Consider the following 25,927-nt stretch of genomic DNA (forward strand, 5'->3'; position numbering starts at 1 on the left):
TACCGACGCCGTAGGACCTATCTGTGTCTGTGCGACGTAAAACAAATTGTATGTGCTGTTGAAACCGGTCATAACAACTCCAAAGGACCGTAAATTAATGGTCGTTATAGGCGATACTCGCACAAGCCGGTCTTTTTTTTTTTGCTAAAAATCTGCAGTTTTTATGTTGTACACTTACACTGTTAATTAACAGAATAATGTTACAACTTCAAAACATCAATTGGAGTAAGTACTCTGTTTGCAATACGGTATTTATGGAGTGGGACTGAAGAATTTTTCTTATCTTTACACAGTTCGTACAACAAAAATATGCCAACAAAATACAAAATAATAAGTGTGGAAAAAAGTAGCAACAATGCAGATTGTTGATGATGCTGATGATGATGATGCTTGTTATTTAAAGGGGCCTAACATCTAGGTCATCGGCCCCTAAATGCAGATTGTCGCACACGGTCTTGGCTAATAAATGGGACGTTCTCTTTGTCCTTCCAAATCGTAGAAATCATTGAGTATGATACCACGAATTCGTTCGTGATGTTGACGTTTGTTTTCCTATTTTCTAATTGCCATACCGTGTATGCTATTTCTTCAATATCAAACAATTCCCTTTTCTTTTTCGATATCTTCACAGCGATGCTTGCGTTGACTATTTAAGAGAATGATTTGAAATCTGCACTTTACTGCAAGTAAAGCTTTGAATACAAGCTTCGCATTGTTGTCAACAATTTCCAAATACGTAACAAACAAAAGTGAACATGGGACATTATTGCCGATACATTTATCAGAAAATGTGATCAAAATTAGCCCACCGAGCTCGATAGCTGCAGTCGCTTTAGTGCGGCCAGTATCCTGTAATCGGGAGATAGTGGGTTCGAGCCCCACTGTCGGGAGCCCTGAAGATGGTTTTCCGTGGTTTCCCATTTTCACACCAGGGAAATGCCGGGGCTGTACCTTAATTAAGGCCACGGCCGCTTCCTTCCAATTCCTAGGCCTTTTCTGTACATCGTCGCCATTAAACCTATCTGTGTCAGTGCGACGTAAAGCAAATATAACAAAAAAATAGCCGTTTTATACAATATGTTGTAATAAGCGATGTCGTACTAAGCGTATTTTTAAATACAGTGTTTATGTAGGATTTAGACGGGACCGTTAGAATTGAAAATGAAAACCTACAACCTGTTTTCCAGTCTTTGACCGGGTCAGGGATGTAATGAATGAATGATATATAGGCTGTTAGTACGATGGGGTCGCCACTCCCAAAGTGATTTATATTAATGACTGATAGATGCTATGAAATGAGAATTCAATGCATTGAATTGAAATTTATCCTAAGTTATGTCAGTTGCGTGAATAACTGTATAAGGCACCAGTACTGTCTGTAATTAAACATTTAAATGTCGTTGTTAAGATACTTGTTTAGTATACCTACGCATAAGCAACCCCCAGTTGGACGGAGGAGAACTTTGAGTTCTCTCTCTCTCTCTCTCTCTCTCTCTCTCTCTCTCTCTCTCTCTATCTCTCTCTCTCTCTCTCTCTCTAAGTTATATTTAATAATGATAATAAATATTACTGGTTCTACGTCCCACGAACTATAAGGGGCAGTCAAATTGTAACTGAACACCCACCATAACACATACTCCGACCGAAAGTTGGCAACACTGTTGTAACGTATCGATACTGCCATCGCTGCGGTAGAACTGCACAGGGACAACTCACAGTTGCATGCAGTTGTTGCGTTTTGTTTATGTCTTTGTTGGTGCGCGGACTGGTCTAGTGCGTCCGTCCAGCTGTAGAAATTGAGGGAAGCAAAGAAGAGCAGAGAAGTGTGGTTCGTTTTCTGGTGACGCAGCGCTGTGAAGACACTTTGCAGAAACTGCGATGCGCCACAAAGACAAAACGCCCTGGAATGCTGTCTGACGGAGTATTCATGTTGCATGGTAATGCTCGCCCCCATATTTCCAATCTCTCGGAGACTACACTTCAGCGATTTGGTTGGGAAACACTTCAGCATCGTCAGTACTGCTCGGATCTATCACCTTGTTTATTTTCACTTTTTTGGCGACCTGAAGAAAGTCATTATGGACGTCGGTTTCATTTGGACGAGGAAGTGCAAGAGTGGGTGCGATTGTGGATCCGTCAGCGAACTATCTCTTTCCACAAAACTGGAATTGATCGTCTCATCTCCCAGTGGGATCAATGTATTAACGCTTTTGGTAATTACGTTTGAATAAAACTATTCCATGGTCACGTTGTAGCGGGTGTTCGGTTTTCATTTGACTGCGCCTTCTACTTTTACGGCTTTCGGAGAAGCCGAGGTGCCAGATATTTTAACCCGCAGATGTTCTTTAACGTGCAAATAAATCTACCGACACGAGCCCGATATATTTGAGCACCTTCAAATGCTACCGGACTGATCCGGAATCGAACCCGTCAACTTGAGCTCATAAGGGCATTCTACCACCTGAGCAGATCTCTGGAGACAAAGGCTGAAATCCCGTAAGCCACCAGTGAAAACAGCTAAGAATCTAATGGATGCTGGTTTAATTTAAAAGAGAAATGGAAAGAGCAATGGTTTCGTACAGCTCCGGAGTGGCCAAGCCTCTTTCATCCAAACCACGCCCCAGCTGGTTTCAGTTTGCCAAGAAGAAATGGTCATCACTAAACAGGTTTCGCACTAACTGTGGAAGATCTGCATTCTCCCTTCACCAGTGGGACTTCAGGGACTCGCCAGCGTGATTGTGGTGCATTGGTCCAGACCATACATTATATAATGGACGAATGCGCTCTGCATGCTTGTGGTGGAGACCGGAAAGACTTTGCTATCTCAGTATCCCTAGTGCAGTGGATAAATAATTTAGATATCCATGTGTAATTGTTGTCTATTTAGTACCATGTATTCTTTGCAGGTTTTTCTTTTGTATAATATTGTATATACTTGTCCATTATGTAAATTCCATACGCTTGATAATAATACCTGAGCTACACAGCCAGGCTAACTTACATATATTTGTATTTTGCGGTGTATCAAAATAAATGCTGCTCTAATTGGGATAAAAACCTGAAACATGCAATAATTTAAATGAAATCCTCCAGAACCTTTCTCTATTTTTTGGGAAATCCTCTCATTCTTCTAGAAATCAGAACAGTGCCTGTTCTTCCTTCATTGGCTGATAGTCTTGCTGTTTTCTCTCTTACTACAACAACAATGACCATCCTAGTGGAACGGCATCTGCAGACCTGGTTTAGAGAAATGCCATAGCCTACTCATTGTATGACGCAATGTAAATGGGAACAACTATCCCAAAAATTTAATGTCGTATGCACATCTAAATAACTCGTTTCCTCTATCTAAACAAGTGACAGCCATCCAATCTCATGAGCAACGAGACAAAGCTTGAGGGGGGAGAGAGAAAAAGTCAGTTCACGAGTTACAAATGAGGCCTGGAAGACACTAGACTGCCATAAAGATGTGACATTTCTAGATGTAAACATACGTATTACGGTTTATTGTGCTACTAACAGAGGAACAGAAAACACAAGGGAGCTTATTCCAGCGTCTATACAAGGCAATCATAATATATTTTGTGATCACCGTACACCTATTATTATGTTTGATCTAGATTCAATGAAAGCACTTCAGTTTTACATATTAAAACCTCATTGTTCGCATAGTTAAAGTAAAAGCAAAGAATAATTTGTGCTTCTTCGATAGAATAAAAATATAAATACAGTTGAAATTGCGCAGAGTCGTTATAGCCGATAGTCGTACAATCAATCAATCAATCATTCAATCAATCAATCAATCAATACTGATCTGATTTAGGGCAAACGCAGGTGGCAGATTCCCTGTCTGTTGTTTTCCTAGTCTTTTCTCAAATAATTCCAAAGAATTTGGAAATGTATCCATCATCTTGAATATTGAATTTTCACGACCGAATTGTAATCGAAACCGACTTTGTCCGGCTCCATGGCTAAATGGTTAGCATGCTGGCCTTTGGTCACAGAGGTCCCGGGTTCGATTCCCGGCGGGGTCGGGAATTTTAACCATCATTGGTTAATTTCGCTAGCATGGAGACTGGGTGTGTGTGTTGTCTTCATCATCATTTCATCCTCATCATAACATGTAGGTCGCCGACGGGCGTCAAATCGAAAGACCTGCATCTGGCGAGCCGAACATGTCCTCGGACACTCCCGGCACTAAATGTCATACGCCATTCAATTAACCTATTAGGTCGTGTTATGTACATTTAGTACGTGTTGAAGAGATGTTAAGTACAGAACAAAAATGGTCAACCAGACACCAGTGGGATCCGAACCCACAACCTCCCGATTTCGCGTCGGTTGTGGGTTGTGGGTTCCGATCCCACTGGTGTCTGGTTGGCCATTTTGGTTCTTTACTTAACATCTCTTTAACACGTACTAAATGTACGTAACACGACCTAATAGGTTGAAAGTCGGTTTCGATTATACAACATCTTCTTTGGTAAACTAATCCAATCCCTAACTCCCCTTCCTATAAACGAATATTTGCCCCAGTTTGTCCTCTTGAATTCCAACTTTATCTTCATATTGTGATCGTTCCTACTTTTAAAAACACCACTCAAACGTATTTGTCTACTAATGTCATTCCACGCCATCTCTCCACTGACAGATCGGAACATACCACTTAGTCGAGCAGCTCATCTTCTTTCTCCCAAGCCTTTCCAGCCCAAACTTTGCAACAATTTTGTAACGCTACTCTTTTGTCAAATCACCCAGAACCAATCGAGCTATTTTTCTTTAGATTTTATTCCAGTTTTTGTATCAAGTAATCCTGGTGAGGATCCCGTACACTGGAACCATACTCTAGTTGGGGTCTTACCAGAGACTTCATTGTCGAGCCAGTGGGACGTGTGGGCGGGCGGGGAAGAAAGTACCTTCCCCTCTGCGTGTGTTTCGTTCATGCTAGATATTCTCGTACTTCCACTTCCTCCACCTCCCCTCACTCTTCAGATGTGTGTGGATGTGTTAACGCGTCTGATGGATATGACCAATGAGAGAGAGTGTTTAAGCAGGTACAGGGTGGTTTGATTTCTTGTCTGAAATGAATATTTCTGACCACGAGATAGTAAAGATTTCGAGTGTACCCTGCCGCAACTGACACCGTTCATCAATGTCTCTCACACATTTCCACCGAATATCGCACTGGTAAGGGATAGCCAGAGCTCTGACCAGACGTCGTTACACGCGAGGTGCGCAAGTCACGATCACCCCTAGCGTAAATTGAAATCAGTCGAGATCTAATAGAGCTACGACAACGTTGCAGTTTCAAAGTATTCAGGACGTCACACATTACCGAATGAACAGTAATTACCTTCATTCGAACTATTTGGGCCAAACTTACGGTGGAACACTCGATTCACATGTCATTCTGTTCGGAGAAAATGATGTCACTTATGAGAAAAATAAGTCAGCTCACTGCCTACCACGGCTGACTGAGATAAGTTGAGTAAGCGAAGTCTTATCTTAACCGGCCATGCTCGCATACTGTGTGCTAACAGAGATTACAGTACCAATTATCATATTTTGTTTTGATGACCCTCACTTGTGGGATGTTGTTGTTTCTGACGTTGGCAACACTACGAGATAGTATTATACAGGCCTCAGAAAAAAGTTTTGCTTATTCTGGTTTTGTGCACTTTTTATTTTGTTATGTGTATATACAAAGAAAAACAACACGCAGTCATCTATGCAAAAGCAACAGAAAAGCAACAAAAGCACAAAGTTGGTAATGCGGGATTTCGAACAGAAAATTGGCGTTCGTTAAGTGACGGATCAATACCACGTGTAGCCACCTTGGGCTTGAGAGATGCTTGAACACGAGGCATATTCAGCACCAAATAATCGAACTTGTTTTGGGGCAGATTATTTCACTCTTGGTTGTGGTCAAAATGTACTCAAAGATACCCCAAAATAAGTATATTCCTATTCATGCGGACATACCTGATACTTGTCTAACCAAACTTCGTTCAAGCCAGCCCCTATGAAGACAGCTGCAAGACTAATCAGTGAGAACTTTGATGTGGAGCGACGGTGGTCCCAAGATTGGAAGACTTTCGGTCCTCGGGAGTCTGAAGAGAACCCCTCCCCCCTCTAATCGCCGCTACGGCAAGTGATAATAAAGTAAAGTTAAAAATATAACTACCCAACAACTACAGTACAACAACATCAACAACAAAAAAGCAATGCAAAGTCACCTCCGTACAGGCCAGGAAGGTCCTTGGAGGAGTGGAAGGTAAAGGCTTCCACCATTGTTAACCTCAGCACGTGATGGGGTAGAGTGGTTAGCTCTACGCCCAGCCGCCTTTGCCCCCAGGAATTAAACTGGTACTCATTTTTGGTGCAGGCTGGGTGAACCTTAGGGCCATATGCACCTCCGGAAGTGGAAATCTCGTTTCTTAAATTTTACCACTTCCTGATGGAGATTCGAACCCACGTCCTTCCGGGCGAACCGAGCACGCCTTTATCGCCTCGGCCAGGCAGCCCCTACAGTACAAGAACACGAGTACAAAAAGCAATTCCATGGAAAAAAAATACAAGAAATACTAGGTACTAGTTTAACATTCTAAATCCAGCATCATCATATACACATGCTATCAGTCACAATAAAATTTCGCTCATTAAATACTTACAAATTTAATTATTATTGCAGACCCCTTGGATTATCGTCACGCCTCCCCAGGAGTCAGCTGACCACAGTTTGGGAATGGCTGACCTAGAATATAATTTTAGAGAAAATTACTGCGTCCGCCTCTGTGGTGTAGTGGTTAGTGTGATTAGCTGCCACCCCCGGAGGCCCGGGTTCAATTCCCGGCTCTGCCACGAAATTTGAAAAGTGGTACGAGGGCTGGAGCCGGGTCCACTCAGCCTCGGGAAGTCAACTGAGTAGAGGTGGGTTCGATTCCCACCTCAGCCATCCTGGAAGAGGTTTTCCGTGGTTTCCCACTTCTCCTCCAGGCAAATGCCGGGATGGTACCTAACTTAAGGCCACGGCCGCTTCCTTCCCTCCTCCTTGTCTGTCCCTTCCAATCTTCCCATCCCCGCAAGGCCCCTGTTCAGCATAGCAGGTGAGGCCGCCGGAGCGAGGTACTGGTCATCCTCCCCAATTGTATCCCCGACCCAGAGTCTGAAGCTCCAGGACACTGCCCTTGAGGCGGTAGAGGTGGGGTCCCTCGCTGAGTCCGGGGGAAAAACCAACCCTGGAGGGTAAACGGATTAAGAAAGAATAAAGAAGAAAATTACTTTTCTTAATACTTTATGTACTTTGGGTTGGAAATGGCTAAGCACATTAGGTGCAACATTTGTGAGTTCCCCTGTGCCGTGGCTACACTCGCATTGTGATAGCAAGCGCCGTTAGCTGCTCATCTAATGACGTAATGATAATGTTCAGACAAGCGTGAGCTACCATGCGGTCTGCAAGACCTTTTGTATATTGAGCAAAAACCTTCGCGATCGAGGTCAAGGTACGAGAGAAATCGGCAACTTCACGGAAGATTAATTCATACAAACGCAGTCTCTTTAATAATAAACATTGCGCTGAATCTCGTTAAAGAAATCCTTTGTTGAAATATTGCCTCATCGAATTAATTGTACAGCTGAAACCTAAGTAATACCCACAGAAATGTAAGCCATGCAGAAATACGGTTGGAACCCTTTAGAGGTTTATTTACAAGTAGCGATTAATTACTCAGCGAATGACATATTTGCTGCAGCCAGTACAGTTAGGATCATAAATTTTGGAAGTGAAGCAAGTTGGCCGTGCGGTAAGGGGCGCGCAGCTATCAGCTTGCATTCAGAAGATAGTGTGTTCGAACTCCACTGTCGGCAGCCCTGAATATGGTTTTCCGTGGTTTCCCATTTTCACCCAGACAAATTCTGGATCTGTACCTTAATTAAGGCCACGGTCACATTCTTCCCACTCGTAGCCCTTTCCTATTCCTTTGTCGGTATAAGACCCATCTGTGTCGGTACGACGCAAAGTAACTTGTAAAATTGTTTTTAAAAATGAAGCCCGTTGGGATGAAACCCAAGAAAAATGAAATCTAGATAAGGAATACGAAATTGGAATAAAAAACAATTTATAGTACTTAAAATGTGTGTTCTACTAGGAGTTATTATTATTATTTAGCGTATGGGTTTAGGTATCGGGAGTGTCTGAGAACATGTTCGACTCGCTTAGTGTAGGTTTTTCTACTTGATTCATGGGTGTGATGATGATGATACAGGGCGAGTTGGCCATGTGGTTAAGGGCGCGCGGCTATGAGCTTGCATCCGGGAGATAGTGGGTTGAATACAGGCTCTTGGCACATAATCGAGTGATTATAAATTATATACCACCTCCCCTGTCGATCAACATTCAAATTTCGTTTTTCTTCAGGACACTGTTAAACGCATGATTACAAATGTAATCATGGCATCAAAATGTTAACTGTACGATCCAAAACGTTTAAATGTCATAATAAATAAAAATTATCCCTCCTGGTTATAAGTCGTTCCGTTATGAGCCTACGATGTGACGGTGCTGCGATGGTGAATTTCCGAATGCGTATTTACATCGCGACGTAAGATGTTGGGCAATTATTAATCGATAACGTGTTCACCTTCTGGTATAGATCATCGCAGATTACTCCTGAATGGAAGGATGCGAGCAATTCTCTACTAACGCGGCACACCAAGTCGCATGAGCGATTGGGCTCCCCACAAGCTCTGACTGGTCGTGCCTAGAGATTGAATTCTGTTATTCTGGACGCACTCACGCTCCCGTCTAATTGTCTGCTGTGGGAGACAAATGTCATGGTTGACTTACGAGTGTACAGGACTGGTCTCACAGGTTGCAGCAGTGGCACAATAATTACCACGGCCCATTGTTATGTCTGTGATGATGACCTAAGCTTTACGATGTGCCAAACGCGATTTAAACCCTGGTCGCTAAGTACAGTACTTACCAAAAGTTTAAGTCCACTTGTATTTTTAAAACATTTCTCGACTGCTTGTGGAATAAATGACAAAATGACCAAAGAAGTCTAACGTTAAAAACATTTAAGTTCCTTAGGCCTTTAAATCATGAAATTACCGGCGTTTCGCCCCAGTGTACCAGTTGTCTCATCAGTTGGTTTGCTAAACATTTCCAAGACGCTGGCGCTAGTGCGCCGTTGAAACACTATTACTAAAAGCGTTTTTATACCGTCCCTGAAGGGGACGGCGGGCCTCCTAGACAGTAACAGGCCGGGAGATTTGTTACGTTGAAGATGAAGTGCGCATAAAGTGAGAGAATTGCGGCCGTGGCCTATACTAGGTACTGTCCCGGCATTCGCCTTATTGCAGGAGAATGGAAAACCACGGAAAACCATTCTCAGGACAGCCGACGATGGGGACCAGCCATTCTCCGTCTCCCGAATGCAGAGACGTAGAGCCACGGCCACCCCTCGTATGCTCGGTTGGCCGGTCGGAGTGCAGAGCCGTCGAACCACGGACCGGCCGTGTTCACCTGTAGACCGAAGCCACTCTGTAACCGCCGACACCACTGCAAGTCTTCTATGTAAGACAATGCAGTGACGGTGCACTAGGGGCGGGGGGGGGGGCATGTGCCTCCACTTGTATAAATGCCTGCCTTTGGCCTTTATACCAAAAATGAAGTCCCCAGAAGGAAACCATAATTTAATTTCATCGATTGCACATGATAAGTTTAAATGTTATGTTTTGGCAGCTTTTTTCTCAAGTTAAAAATTTCCATTTATTAACAGAGAAATTTATACGGGAAGCCCTGTTTTACAGCCGGATGCCCTTCTTGACGCCAATCTTAATTAGAGGAATGTATTCATTATTGCGTGTTCTGTGGTGCCTGTTAGTGGATTTGTTGTTTTAAGATGAAGAGGCGAAAACACACACGGAGTATAAATAAATATTTGAGGATTTTGTTACTTATATTATTCTTTTTGGAATGATAAGAAATGGAACGCAGGGGTAAGAAATTGGAAAACTTGCTTTGTTTTTTGATATGATGGCATGCACCAAATATTTTTAAGAGGTGTTATCAAACAAAATAATACTAATATTTTGGAAATTGCATATCAAGGGTGAAGAGGAATGACAGATGAAGTTTTTTTTTTTTGCTTTACGTCGCGCCGACGCAGATAGGTCTTACGGCGACGATAGGACAGGAAAGGGCCAGGAGTGGGAAGGAAACGGCCGTGGCCTTAATTAAGGCACAGCCCCAGCATTCACCTGGTGTGAAAGTGGGGAAGCCACGGAAAACCATTTTCAGGGCTGCCGACAGTGGGGTTCGAACCCACTATCTCCAGAATACTGGATACTGGCCGCACTTAAGCGACTGCAGCTATCGAGCTCGGTAGATGAAATTTTATTACCGAATGTTAATGAAAAAAATCTTCTGTATTTAAAAAAATTCTGTTAGATATGGTCTCGACCACGGAACATTTGGCTTAAATAGAATCCGGATTTGTATGCAATAATAGGTTGGATACAAACTAATTTGGTTATTAGGAAGTTTCTTCTAACCAGTTCTTCCGTTATGTAGTAAGAGTAACATAAATTCTAGGGGTTCTACGGGACCATACTCCTAATGTTTATGCAAGTCTCATAACATTACCGTTGTGGAAGGTAGGCTACTTGTTACCCGCTCCATACTCTAGTTTGCATTCTAAGCTATCACTGGCTAAAAAGTGAAATGGCGTATAGCTTTTAGTGCCAAGAGTCTGAACAGTCAGCGTGCTAGCCTTCGGTTCAGAGGCTATCGGGTTCGATTCCCGGCCGGGTCGGGGATTTTAACCTTAATTGGTTAATTCCAATGGCACAGGGGTTAGCTGTATGTGTTGTCTTCAATATCATTTCATCCTCATCACGACGCACAGGTCGCCTACGGGAGTCAAATAGAAAGACTTGCACCTGGCGAGCCGAACCCTTCCTGGGACATCCCGACACTAAAAGCCATACGACATTTCATTTTATTTCAGTGCCAAGAGTGTCCGAGGACAAGTTCCCCCGTAGGCGACCTGCGCGTCGTAATGAGGAAGAAATGATGATGAAGACGACACGTACACTCAGCCCCCGTGCCAGCGGAATTAACCAATTTTGGTTAAAATTCCCGACCCTGCCTGGAATCGAACCCGGCTCCCCTGTGACCAAAGGCCAGCACGTTAACCATTTAACCATGGAGCCGGACAATTCCTAAAATTTTGGAGTCTAAAAATAAGGCCAGTACTTACAGTGTTTCAGACTTTAAGAAATATACTACGTTAGCAAGCTTGTGCCAACGGTCGTAGCTGTGTTGAAACACCGGATCCCGTGAGAACACCGAAGTTAAGCATCATTGGGCTAGATCAATATTTGGATGGGTTACCACGCGGAGGAGCGGAAAGGAACTGGCCATCCTACCGTACGTAAACTCCGGCTTACGCACATCTCTGCGGAGGTTCGGACGTGCCTTCGAGCAGAATACACCCTTAGTTTAGCAAGCTGGTTGATCTCGCTCTATTCCAGCATTAATAGATGCGAAAAATCTTGCGGGCTTTTGGAATATTCTACATGCCATGGCTAGACCACGTCACTAATGAGGGGATACACTGTCGTGCTGGGAAATCACGAGAAGTCTTCACCGTGGCAAATAAGGGAAAGCAACCTATTCCAGTCACATATTCTGCACTAAAAAATATGGTCTGATAAACCTGATCATAGGAGGGAAACTTGGATGATGGCGCAAAGGATGCTGACGTGGAACCTCCGAAAATAGTTCGACATGCATAACACGTCAAGCCCAAAATAGGAAAAGAAAATGCTTGCTGTAGGTCGCCAATCTTCTGTGATTAGAAAAAGAAGAGGAAGAAGAAGATGATGATGATGAAGAAGAAGTTCGTTGAATGTGACTGACTCCAAGCCTCAAGGTATCATACATTACGCAGCTGTTGAAAGAAGCTTATGCCTGCTGTACTGGCTATCAGCAACATCTCCAAGCGAGGTTGTCTCCAGAAATTCAATATTTTATTGCTTGTGGTTACCTGTCTTCGCCTCTTACCTTTCCTTTTGTTCTCTCAGACAAGGACTCCAAGCGCGAAGGCCAATGGTCGTCTTTCTCAGGACACGGAAATTATTAACGTGTCAGGGGTCATTCACAAACTATTGCTTACAGCTATTGGTGTGCGGAGGCACTACAATGAATTGCAAGTATGATATGAGCCGAAATATGTTTACTTTTGTTCTGAATTCTCAAGAACGAAAGGAAACGGGAAAATTTTCAAGTGAATCTATATGTAAACCACGATGACTGGAGGTTAGATACCCTTCCTCTTTTAACTGTTTTTTTTAAACCTGCTTTACATCGCACGGACACAAATAGGCCTTATAGCCATCAATGGGGTAGAAAAGTGCTAGGAGCGGGAAGAAAGCGGCCGTGGCCTTAATTAATCTACAGCCCCAGCACATGCCTGGTGTGGAAATGAGAAACCACGGAAAACCATCTTCTGGGCTGCTGACAGTGGGGTTTGAACCCACTATCTACCTAATGCAAGCTCACAGTTGCGCGCCCCTAACCGCACGGCCAACTCACTCGGTGTTAATATTGTTACGTGCCAGCTCTCTGTCCGTAGGCCCTTTCCATATTTTCTGGAAGAAACTAGTGAGTCAGCTGGAAACTCCTAGCCCTTTCCAACCCTTCTGTCGCCGAAAACATTCGATGACTTATCGCGACGTTAAGAAAAAGCAATATTAACGGTCCCCGTTTTGAAACGCTTAATTACTGAAAATTCAGATTAGGCATGTGTTTGTATTGAATATCTAAGACATACCCATGCCAAATTTCAGGTCAATTAATCCAGCAGTTCAGGCGTGATTCAGTGAAAACAAAATATATGCACCATATCGTTTTAAGCTACAATGACATTTTGACGTGACAATGTTTCACTCCGCATACCTCCATGCACGGAAAGTTACGTTACGAAAAATCAACTTGTGTATCACAAGCTGTTTCTGGCAAACTATAAATGGTACATTCGATATTACGATGTAGCGAGGTAATTGAAGACCTCGGATAAATGTCACTGTGATGAATTTAATGCGATTATGCAACGTCATCTCGTGGGAGCCGCGCGCTTTGAGTAGTTGAATACGCGTGTTCAGTACACTTTGGAGTGCCGAGCAAGTGAACGCCTCAACCGATTACAACATTCTGGTCTCGTTTAGTTCCAAAATATACAGGCTAACAAATATAAATGGCATTATAGCGAAAACCAGTAGAGTTTCTGATTAAGTGACTGTAAACCTAGACAATTTGCAACGGGATTTTCTGTCGCGTTTTCTATACTGATAATGTTAACCATTCAACACTTGCCGGTAAAATTACGCACTATGAAGAAATCCAGCGGAACGAACATAACAGGGAATAATCGCGATCAAAGGTTAAGCGACGAAAAATTTAGTGGTGGCACGCCGGTAAGTCAGTTCCACGAAGCTTCTGGGTGGTCATCGCATTCAACGGCGCGACAAAGGCCCTCTGAGCTACATGCATAAGTAAGATGTAAACATCACATCGTCGGCGATCTGCAAACACACTTCGCCTTCCAGCAGGGTCATCCATCATCTTCTAACTACGCTGTATTGCTTCTTTAAATCATGTTATGTATTGTTTTCTTTTTCACATCAGAATATATGCATACTTTATGTAAAAGCGCTCACCCTCCCAACCAGAAAAAATCTAATAAAGCAACCTTAGCCAAGGTACCCCTCCCCTCCCATATCCAGCTCAACATCCTTAATCCCACTTTACCCACCTTCTTCCTCCCGTGCAACTCCCTTTAGGTGGCCCGCCCCTCCCCTTGAGGGAGTGGAATGAAAACATTGATTGATAGATTAGATATATAGATAGACCGATAGACAGAGAGATAGATAGAAGATTGATGAAAGGTGAATTTATGTACATTATGTCCGGCTCCGTGGCTAAATGGTTAGTGTGCTGGCCTTTGGTCACAGGGATCCCGGGTTCGATTCCCGGCAGGTTCGGGAATTTTATCCATTTGGTTAATTTCGCTGGTACGGGGGCAAGTTAGCGCCACAACAGGTGTGACGGAAGTGTAACGAAGCAACCGCGCAGACTGTCTTATGGCTGGCGGTTATATGAAATTAACTGCCGTTGCTGGACTTCCGTGCCGAGAGAAATGTTTTGATAATTTGATTGTCACAAAGGGAAAAGAGAGTTTCTTCTTATTATTTTTGAAAATAATTGCGTAAATAATTTATTTTCTAGTCAACATTTTGAAATAAAACAGTTGTGTGACAAGTTTCGTCTGAAAATGTTCATGCAAAATTTCATAAAATTCTGTCCAACACTTGAGACGCGATGTCATTTTAGAAGAAAGACTTCCTTTTATCTTGATATAATAAGATTCTTCTTCTTAATATTATTATTCCTGTCTCCTTGACGGAATGATCAGCATTAGTTCCCTTAGGTTCAGATGGCCCGGGGTTCGATTCTCGGCAGTTTGGGAATTTAATTTTAATTGGTTAATTCCCTTCGCTCGGGGATGGGGTATTTGTACTGTCCCCAATATCCCTGCAACTCACACAAAACTATCCTCCACTACAATAACACGCAGTTTGCTATACATGCAAGATTCCGCCCACCCTTGTCGGAGGGTCTGCCTCAAAAGGATTGAACCAGGCTAGAAATAGACACAATAATTTATTATTATTATTATTATTATTATTATTATTATTATTATTATTATTTATTATTATTATTATTATTGTATCGGGAGGTACACCTCAACTCCGCTCATTTAAAATAAGCGCCTTTATAAACTCCCCTATCGATCAAAAGGTGAAACCGATAATACCTAAACTTGGAACTTTAATCGCAAGATGTCACCACTGAAAAATTAAGGAATAGTGTTATTGTGAGGTTTCCTAAACTGATAGAATTTCTCCTTGTTTTGTTTGCCATTCATCAAGAAGTTTGGACTTTTTTCCACAGATGACACTACAAAACCTATGGTCATGCACTCTGGTGCAAGGTGAAAGAACTTCCAACTTAAAGAAGTTTCGTATTTCTAGGTTTTTATAACTGAATCTCTGTTCATTTATTTGTGGGTTGGCGACACGTCCTTTTCTTTCCGCCAGGTTTGAATCTGGCCAATCATAAATTTTGTAATTAATTTTCAACCAATCCCGCATTTCTTGTTCACTTTGAATTCACCAATAAAATTTGAGAGGGCGGGTCTGGATTAGTCTTGAATTCTCTCAAACCTTCCCTGAGGGTATATAAGTTGCGGCTTTTGGAGTTTCCTTGTCAATTGATCGCCGTCTTTATAAGTGTGTGTGTTAAGGCAGGAGGCGGGGCGCCTCCTTCTTCGGCCAGCGGAACATCTACAAGGTAATGGCCACATAAATTATATCTTTCTTGCTGTATCCGCTAATCAATCCGAGGGGAAGGTCCGAATCCTTAATTATGTAACAATACTTTTCTAAAATGTAACTTTTCTTTCGGCTAATGTAAAAACTTCACAAAATCTTTAATTGTAAATCGGGGATAGAGAGTGGGTTACCCTCTCGAGCTCCCCTTCATCTTGGTTTGAGGTGACTACGTTTTGATAACTCTTTTCTGTTGTAATGTATTAAAGTAATTTCCATGCGAGTCACCTCAGTAGCTTGGGATTAGCCCCTGTTTCATCGGCCGAGAGCCCTGTAGGTTTTAATTTTTCATTACCGGGAGCGCAGTGTACGCCTCCATACAGTTTGTGTTCGGGCCATTTACTTAACCTGTTCTCTTTCGCAAAGGCCTTGTAGGTTGGGTACTAGATATCCCTGTATAAAACTATTTCTATTTGTATGTTGTGCCTTGAGAGGCCAGAGATTGTTAGATTCTGATGTTGCCTTGAGTAGGCTGGAAGAAACTGAGAGCCTGTTAGCTTTTTCAATATTTTGTAATAGCCTCTGGAAGGCTAGACGTTGTAATTTAGGGAGCAAGTGCTCTTGAATTAGGGGATTTCTGCCCTTCACTAAATTATTTCTCCTTTTGAATTGTAAACTTGAACTGGTTGCTCAGAAATGTTAAAACTAGGGGCTTGAAACCCATAATTGTTAGTCCTAAATCTAAATCTTGGATTTTTCCAACTCTTGTTTCAAGACTCCTAATTGTACCTGTCATGTTGTTATTTGTTATTTTTTCGAAATTCTAAAGAAATATAACCTTAATTAAAGTTTTAATTCAATTCTTGATGTTGTAGTTAGACCCATTCAAGCCCGCACCTTCTTTTACCTCTCTCTGCGTTCCACAAATACCCCGGAACAATTATTATTATTATTATTATTATTATTATTATTATTATTATTATTATTATTATTATTATTATTATTATTATTATTTATGATTTCGTTTGCGGAGGTTCCAGGACGCTGTCACCTGTTCAATAAAGATCCTCTTCCTTTCTTCCGTCCACTTGGTACCTGCTCTTTATGGTACTTCAATCTCTGGAGTAACTTTCCACTTGTCAGTTTTCTTTCTATATATATTTCGATTCAAAATTTCTTCAGGTTGAATTTGTGCGTTCTTCTTGTCCTCTTTTGTTTGTTGTATCCGAGGGAAATTCTTCAGTTTATCAACTCTTTCATGAACTTGGTGGGTTAGTCTGATTTCTGAAAGTCAATAACATTTTTGCCTTCTTTTCCTGAGGTCTGCCGCAATATTAGATAATTTTTCTGTGGATTTCCGGGTTTGGAGGCGGTACTCTTCTTCCGTGTGTCTTGGTCCTAAAATTTTCCTAATGGTTTTTTGCTCTTCTTTTAGGATATTTTCCAGCTCGCTCTATTTATGAAGCGTTACAGTTATTATTATTATTATTATGATTATTATTATTATTATTATTATTATTATTATTATTATTATTATTATTATTATTATTATTATTATTATTTGAATGGAAGAAAGTGAGACCTTCTTGTGACACCTGCAAGTTGCTATTCCAACAGTGAAGAGCCGCAGCTCGTGCATCACGCCCCCACTTTCTCCGCCTAGAAGAAAGCTGACAATAGCCGGCGAGGTGAACTAAATTACGTCACAAGAAGGACCCACCCAGGGTTGACATCACTGGCCAAGGGTCTGGGTCCCTAACAAAAGGCTATGACGTATACAAGATGAGAACTAGGATTTATTACACATGCCAAGGAAATATCTGTATGTATTACCGAGACAATTTTGTAGCCAGTGTACTGGAACTAACAGACCGACGAATGTTGTGCGTTGCATAGGCAATGCCACAGGTCGTACGAGGCAATGCGCCATAGACACTGGAGCGTCAGCGCTGGAATTAAACGATACTTGTGTAATGACCAGGTCTAGTTTTTAATCTGTATATGAAATGAGAGTGTTGTTGCCATTGATGCTTTCACGGTCCGTCTCAACCAGCCAGAAAATTCGGCAATAGCTGAGCACGCTCTGTCGTCGGGTCATGATGTCATGTTCCAAGATGCTCGAGCTCTTACCCACACTAGACACTGCAGGTCCAGGATTATACGGGAAGCTGTAGAAATACGTAGAAATCTCAACAATTTCAACAGGGACACTGGCTATCAATTAAGTAATACCTGGTTGCGAGCCATTAAGAATTTACGTAGGTAGTTCCCTTCCCTGTCCCTTCACTATTGTTATTTCGTCTCGGTGTTTTCCAAATTCGTATGTTCCTCATCGCCAGATGTTTCATTCTAGATCTGCGTCAATGTCATACACCTATCAATGTAATGTTACGTACACGTGTTATGTGACCCTCTTAGACTGATTTCTGATGGTTCGATCAGCTTCCGCTTCGAGCGCTAGCGCTGTGCCACGTCCGCGGAGCCATCTGGTGACGAATGAACGCACCCTAAATTTCAAAAAGTCATTGTTTAAGAAGCCTTTCTCGTGGACAGTCGAGATTGTCTTCTTATGACGCAGAGCACAGTTCTCTGCGAAAAAGAATTTCACCTTATTTTCTTGACACGGCATAAGCCCAAAAGCCTGTCAATAAGAGTTTCGTCTGCACATTGCTCAGAATTTTAAAAATAATGGCATTTACGTATCGATTGTGTCTACAGTAACAAGGAAATGCCCTTTTTAATTTTCCGTCATGTCTGTCTGTCTACATGCGCATCACGAGAAAAATGGCTGAAGAGAATTGAATAAAATCAGAATGGAAAGTCGAGGCTATAAATAATTTTATTTACTTTGAGTGAAATGGTAGTTTGGGGAAAACCTAAAATTTAATTCACCGGACAACGTGGCCGCGCTGTTAGGGGCGCGTGTCTGTGAGCTTGCATCCGGGAGATAGTGTGTTCGAACCCCAATATCGGCAGCCCTGGAGATGTTTTCCATGTTTTACCATTTTCATACCAGGCAAATGCTGGGGCTGTACCTTAATTAAGACCACGGCAGTTTCCTTATTTATCTTATTAGTGGACCCATCGAATATCTTAAGTTATACAGAAGTAAATTTTCCATCATTTATGTCTTACTACATTTTTACTATGATAACATGAATTTCGATTTTTGTTGTTAAGTCCATATCGACGTCAAACAACGAGAAAATGGGTGAAAATAATGTAATGAATATGAGTATGTAGTTAGGGAATAAAGCCTGACAGACTAGGCTATAAATCTTTTTTCGCGCTGAATGAAATGGTAGTTTAGGGGAAGGTGACTAAAATTTATTATATTAAATACCTGTTATAGGTCCTATCGAAACGTATTGCATAACAAAAGATATAGATAATACACGTTCCGATCATTTATGTCTTTACAGTTTTGCCATAATGACTATGATAATAGATTTCATGAATTCAAACTTTTGCTGCTTAGTCCATATCAGTGCCGGGCGTTGCTAACACGGACATGGTGTTAACTGGCGAAGGTTTTTGTCATTACTGTCTTAAGGTGTAAAACCGTGTGATCATCCGTCCACATCTACAAAGAAAATAGTGAAGATGATTATGAAAACCGAGGAAAACGTCGTAAAGGGACGATCACCTGAAGAATAAGAAAAGAGGAAGTTGTGAAAGAAGGAAGGACACCCTTTACATTAAATGTCCTAATATTATAGAGTACCGGACGATTTGGCCGTGCGGTTAGGGCCGCGCAGCTGTGACCTTGCATCTTGGAGATAGTGGGTTCGAACCCCACTGTTGGCAGCCCTGAAGATGGTTTTCCGTTGTTTCCCATCTTCACACCAGACAAGTGATGGGGCTGTACCTTAATTTAGGCTACGGCCGCTTCCTTCCCACTCATAGCCCTTTCCTATCCCTTTTTGTGTCGGTGCGACGTAAAGCAAATTGCAAATAAATAAAAATATCACAGTCAGAAGAAAACGAAATATGAATGCCTACAATACAGAAAGCACATACAAGTGATCAACAATAATATTTCATTGACCATTGTTGTGATTGTAGGGTATTTTATGTTTATCTTAATTAACTCCTAGGCTTTTCTATAACATGTTCGCCATAAGATCTATCTGTGTCGGTGCCCCGTTACTACCCATATTTCCTGTGGAGAAGTGTATATAATAATAATAATAATAATAATAATAATAATAATAATAATAATAATAATAATAATAATAATAATAATAATAATTTTACCGGTTCGATGGTGGCCTTGAGACTGCCGACCGGGATGGAGAATGTGATCATCTGATGGGTGGTAGGTTCGAATTAACTTGGCCGATTGACTCTCATTCTCCTTGTACCATATTCAAGCGGAGTTGGCTTGCCTGTGATAAGTATCGTTATGCGGAATGGCCAACAAACCGCGGCCCTCTTCTTCGTTATGAACCAAACCAAACCCCACGGCACAACAGCCCTTGAAGGGCCTTGGCCTTCCGAGCGACCGCTGCTCAGCCCGAAGGCCTGAAGATTACGTGGTGTCGTGTGGTCAGCAAGACGAATCCTCTCGGCCGTTATTCTTGGCTTTCTAGACCGGGGCCGCTATCTCGCCGTCAGATAGCTCCTCAATTCTAATCATGTAGGCTGAGTGGACCTCGAACCAGCCCTCAGGTTCAGGTAAAAATCCCTGACCTGGCCGGGAACCCCAGGTCTGATGATAAGGGATATCAATAGAGCATCAACTACCACCTGGATTCAAGAAGTCAAGAAAGATTTTTAGGAAGAAAGTCTTACAAATGGAAGGATTCCAGGGGAGGAAGGAAAGGAAAACAGGCACAAAGTGGACTGAAGACAGGAAAAAGAAACACAGTGAAACAATGAAAGAATACTGGAAGAAAAGGAAAGAACAACTAAGGAGGAACAATTGAAATTGTAACGTGGTCCTTAGAAGGCCGCAACGCAAGAAGAAGAAGAAGAAGAATAAGAAGAGCATCGTGTACACAGAAATTAACAGAACAATACAAGCACTGAAGAGGTGTTAATAAATTTGTTTCTCGTTTCATTGAAGTATGATTAACCATACTCAAACTCTGGAGCTTTTATCCCTCACTGGTTAGAGTGGAAGTATGAAGCTCTTTAGGGCAATAGCTAAGGCAAGATCACCTCTACTGCCTATGAATTTGTCACATAATTGTTGGTGTATTCTTGAAACCAGTTCAACGTTGTACGTATGCATGAGCAAGACTGGTTTTGTGAGTTGTTAACCACTGTCAAGAGAGCCATTGTGGTGTCCAAGCCAACGGGTGGTCTCCGTGAAATACGGTGCAAATGTTCAGCTTTAGGTAATATGTAATGGTCAGCATCTATTTTCTCAGTAGACGGCTCGGCACAATCTGGAACTTCATCCAGGTTATCATATCTCTTCAACAACTGGAATGTTGAGCATTCCGCGAACAGGGAAGGATATCGTCGCTGTCTGGACAAAACCTCCTATTTAGCTCTGAACTTTGGCCGGTAAGAGGCAGTCATTAAAGGTGCAATATTTTCAAGGTATTCTCGCTCTTCATAATGTATGTGCTGCGGATCAGTATATCTCCAAAAATATTATCACATGGGAGGCTTCGTCCCGGCAACGACGATATATAAAATGAACATCCACAGCCTGTTTCCTGTCATTCGACATGGACAGGGATGGAATGGATGAAGCCCCCATCTAGCGGCGAGGATAGGAAGTGTGCCGGCTGCCAAGCCTATCGCACTCTTCTGCGGCAATGATTAAATGACGGACAGATGAAATCATATGAAAGATTGAAGCAGGAAAAACCGGAGTACTCTGAGAAAAACCTGTCCTGCCTCCGTTTTGTCCAACACGAACCTCACATGGAGTGACCCGGTTTTGAACCACTGAAATGAGATGAAATGGCGTATGGCTTTTAGTGCCGGGAGTGTCCGAGGACAAGTTCGGCTTGCTAGATGCAGGTATTTTGATTTGACTCCCGTAGGCGACCTGCGCGTCTTGTTGAGGATGAAATGATGATGAAGACGACATACATCCAGTCCCCGTGCCAGCGAAATTAACCAATTATGGTTAAAATTCCCTACCCTGCCGGGAATCGAACTCGGGACCCCTGTGACCAAAGGCCAGCACGCTAACCATTTAGCCATGGAGTGAACCACGGAACCCAGCAGTGAGAGGCCGGCGCGCTGTCACCTGAGCCACAAAAGCTCAATATAGGAAGGATATATTCGACATTTAAATAAACTGTGCACCACTGAAGCATACTATACCAGGTGCACTGGAAGGAAAAAGGTATATAAACACTAGAAAAGTTGTTGTTGCTGCTGCTTGATGTCAGAAGATTGAACCATTGTGATCTACAGTCCCGTGTACTGAAAGTGTGTTCATTCTGTGTGATGTCATACAGTACATCAATATGGTATCTATTCTAGTTATTAAACTTCCATTGACGGAGTGAATTCGCTAACCGGTCGAGTCACGCAGTTGTTTGCTTGCTGTCAGAACACAGTGGGCTCGAGCCCCTGGTTTCTCATCTTCACACTAGAAAAAAGCTGAGATCTTTCCCATTCTGCAGACCACGTGCGACAAATTTTTTGTCGAATGTTGAGGATAAAGCTCATCCATGGGAGTTGTCTTCTTCTTCTTCTTCTTAATCTGTTTACCCTCCAGGGTCGGTTTTTACCTCGGACTCAGCGAGGGATCCCACCTCTACCACCTCAAGGGCAGCGTCCTGGAGCTTCAGACTATGGGACGGGGGATACAACTGTGGAGAATGACCAGTACCTCACCCAGGCGGCCTCACCTGCTATGCTGAATAAGGGCCTTGCAGGGGGGATGGGAAGATTGGAAGGGATAGACAAGGAAGAGGGAAGGGAGCAGCCGTGGCCTTAAGTTAGATACCATCCTGGCGTTTGCCTGGAGGAGAAGTGGGAAACAATGGAAAACCACTTCCAGGATGGCTGAGGTGGGAATCTAACCCACCTCTACTCACTTGACCTCCCGAGGCTGAGTGGACCTCGTTCCAGCCCTCGTACCACTTTCCAAATTACGTGGCAGAGTTACCCGGCCTCTGGGGGTGGCAGCTAATCACACTAACCACTGCACCACAGAGGCGGACCCATGGGAGTTGTAGCGCTGTAAACATACCATCGAATGCACCACGAGCCTTGTTATTGTTGTGCTTTTAATTTGCATTACGTTGCACCGAAAGAGATAGGCCTAGTTCTTATGGCGAACATGCGATAGGAAAGCCTAGGAGTTGGAAGGAAGCGGCCATGGTCTTAATTAAGGTACTGCCCCAGCATTTGCTTTAAAAAATATATATATTTGTTCGTGGCGTCGACCTCTAGATATCTTTTGCCACTACTTGCACCATATGCGCCTGCGTGTAATTGGAATTGCGGAAGTGTAGAGTGTTGAATGTGAGGAAAGGAACGTTAAGGACGACACAAACACCCAGTCCCCAGGCCAGGTATATTCATCATTTACAATTAAAAATCCCTGCCCTGGCCAGGAATCGAACCCGGGGGCGCCGGGTGACAGGCGGACGCGTTGCCCCCTACACCGCGCAGCCGAACCAGCATTTACTTGGTGTGGAAATTGGAAATCACGGGAAACCATCTTCAGGGCTGTCGACGGTGGGGTTTGAACTCACTGTCTTTTGGATGCAACCTGATAGGTACATGACCCAAACCGCGCAGCTACTTGTTCGGTAATTGAAAATTAGAAGCAGATTTACCTCTGTATACAACCCAGAACATGCGTTTAAAAAAGCGTTTTCCAAATAATTTTGAAACTCAGTGTTATCATTCAAGGCATCAACCGTGGATATCCTTTCAGTGGTTATAGCGTAATCTGTTTTTCCTTAATTAAATATTTTACTTTGATGGCGAGGTCCGACTCGTTGGCTGAATGTTCAGCGTCCTGGCCTTCGGTTCAGAGGGTCCCGGCCGCGTCGGGGATTTTAATCGCTTCTGCTTAATTCTTCTGGCTCGGGGACTGGGTATATGTGTCCGTCCCAACACTCTCCTCATCATATTCAGACAACATACAACACTACCAACCACCACAGAAACACGCAGTAGTCATTATATCCTTCCATATAGGGTTGTCGTCAGGAAGGGCATCCGGCCGTAAAACAGGGCCAAATCCACATGTGCGACGCAGTTCCAATCCGCGATCCTGCAGGTGTGGGAAAAGCGGTATTAAAAGAGGAGGAAGAAGACTTTGCTGGCGAGATCTAATGTTCACAGTGCAATGTTGCTTTCATTGACCTGTCTTATTTCATCCATGCCTTTGACGATATGAAAGTCACTGAGGTTATTGCATATTACAGGCTTTGCATTTCTCTGTCTTTCGTGTTGAAACTTACGTTTTCAGTTATTGCATATTAAAGGCTTTGCATTTCTCTGTCTTTCGTGTTGAAACTTACGTTTTCAGTTATTGCATATTACAGGCTTTGCATTTCTCTGTCTTTCGTGTTGTAACTTACGTTTTCAGTTATTGCATATTACAGGCTTTTTCACTGATATGAAGGTATGTTCACAGAAACGAGGATGATTGGTGTAACAAACCGAATAAATCTTTATTACATTATTACTCTGTTACGAGCCACTAAAGACCACGGGTCCCTTATACTAATATACTCAGAAGGTATCCCCGAACGACCTCCGAACGTTTGTCGGTGGAGTTGGACTTCACTCTGTATACGAGGTAGAATCAAGAAAGGTGAGAGACTTGGCGTATAATCTCTTACTGTGAATACGCACCGAATCAGATCTAATTTTTGAAGTCCGATTTTCACACCGGGCAAATGCTGGGGCTGTACCTTAATTAAGGCCACGGCCGCTTCATTCCAAATCCTGGGCCTTTCCTATCCCATCGTCGCCATAAGACCTATCTGTGTCGGTGCGACGTAAAACCACTAGTAAAAATATTAAAGTAGACGATATAATAATTTCGTGTGGCCTGGTGCAGCCCTTGTGAGGTAGCCCCTCCAACGAGGGTGGGCGGCTTCTGTCGTGTATGGGAATCTGCGTGTTATTGGAGGATAGTGTTGTGTGTGAGTTACAGGTATGTTGGGGCGTTGCTCACGAATATACAAGGTCGGGAAGTGTGCGCTAGTTCTGAGCATTAAAACCGTCCCCAACCAGGTTCGCAGAATCGCCACCGGATGACTCGACATTGTGCTATAGTTTGCATATGCTGTAGTGTATTAACATATGGAGAGAAGTGTTTTTAATACGCTTACGAATAGATTTCGCTTAGTGTTAATGTTCAAATGAACTCCAAGTCAGTTTCATATACTATGCCCTACAATCCTCAAGACTGGCCCCTAAGTACGGGCGACATTATTATATGCCCTACAGGGCACATTAATATTGCAGGATGATACCTACCTGCTCTTCTGTTCTTGCATACGGGCACCAGCCCGGCTAGCTCAGTCGGTAGAGCATGAGACTCTTAATCTCAGGGTCGTGGGTTCGTACCCCACGTTGGGCGCCATTATTATATGCCCTACAATCCTCAAGACTGGCCCCTAAGTACGGGCGACATTATTATATGCCCTACAGGGCACATTAATATTGCAGGATGATACCTACCTGCTCTTCTGTTCTTGCATACGGGCACCAGCTCAGCTACCGTCGGCAGAAATGGTCGATAATTTGGGTTCTTATGACGAGAGGATCATGGGGAACTCAATATTACATTAAGCTACCAAATGAGGAACACTTTCGCTATGATCAGAATTTTGAGCATAAGTTTGTATTCACAACACAGTTAATTACAAGGATTGCACCTGTAGTGCCAAAATACGTGCGCCGAAGGCTCACCTCTACAAATTAAAAAGACAACAAAGCAAATACAGTCTGGATGATGACGTTATGCTGAAATTTGTCGATCTGTGAACCAAGAAAAAAAAACCGGATGTGTTCTCCCACATGGAACTTACATCCCTATGTCTGCGGCATAAAATGATATAATGGTAGAATTAAGGATACCTGCAGAGATTACCGCTATGATGAAAGTTTCCTCCCATACCGGGATATTTATATACACAAAAATTAGCAGCACAATAGGTAAATAAAAATAAACTAAGATAACCTACTCTAGCGCCCTCAATTTCATATGTACACGGACATGAACCCACGTCCACCAGGCAGAAACTTGTGCCAACAGGGCAATCATACCAGTAGCATAGTGCCAAGATCACATTAGTAGAATACACAACCTTAAGAACGCGAATCAAACAAGAAAGGAATACGAGGTAAAATGGATAACAATAAATGACGCACAGTCTTGCAAAAATACTCCCTGCCAAAGGAGAATGACCGACCTCCAGAGCACTTTAAAACTGGCCGAGCTCACCCCAATACGGAGCAGGCGAACCTTGACCTGAAGTCGGGTCTGGAGCCCCCTTCCACAACAAAAAAACTTGTAAACACACTCCCGCTAGACGTCTTACCCTACATTCTTTCACAAAGGGACTTTCAAGCTTCTACACATACCAGC

The 25,927-nt window shown here is 42.8% G+C and overlaps 1 protein-coding gene and 1 non-coding gene across 2 annotated transcripts in view; both read left to right on the top strand.

Annotated features, from left to right (window-relative positions):
• LOC136875434 (KH domain-containing, RNA-binding, signal transduction-associated protein 1) overlaps window positions 1–25,927 on the top strand; it is a 1,072,163-nt gene that overhangs the window by 500,129 nt on the left and 546,107 nt on the right. The window lies entirely within an intron of this gene.
• On the top strand, window positions 24,844–24,916 carry TRNAK-CUU (transfer RNA lysine (anticodon CUU)). The gene has a single exon. It is a non-coding gene; the product is annotated as a tRNA-Lys (tRNA).

The sequence above is a fragment of the Anabrus simplex genome, chromosome 6 (genome assembly GCF_040414725.1).
Source record: "Anabrus simplex isolate iqAnaSimp1 chromosome 6, ASM4041472v1, whole genome shotgun sequence".
NCBI lineage: Eukaryota > Metazoa > Arthropoda > Insecta > Orthoptera > Tettigoniidae > Anabrus > Anabrus simplex.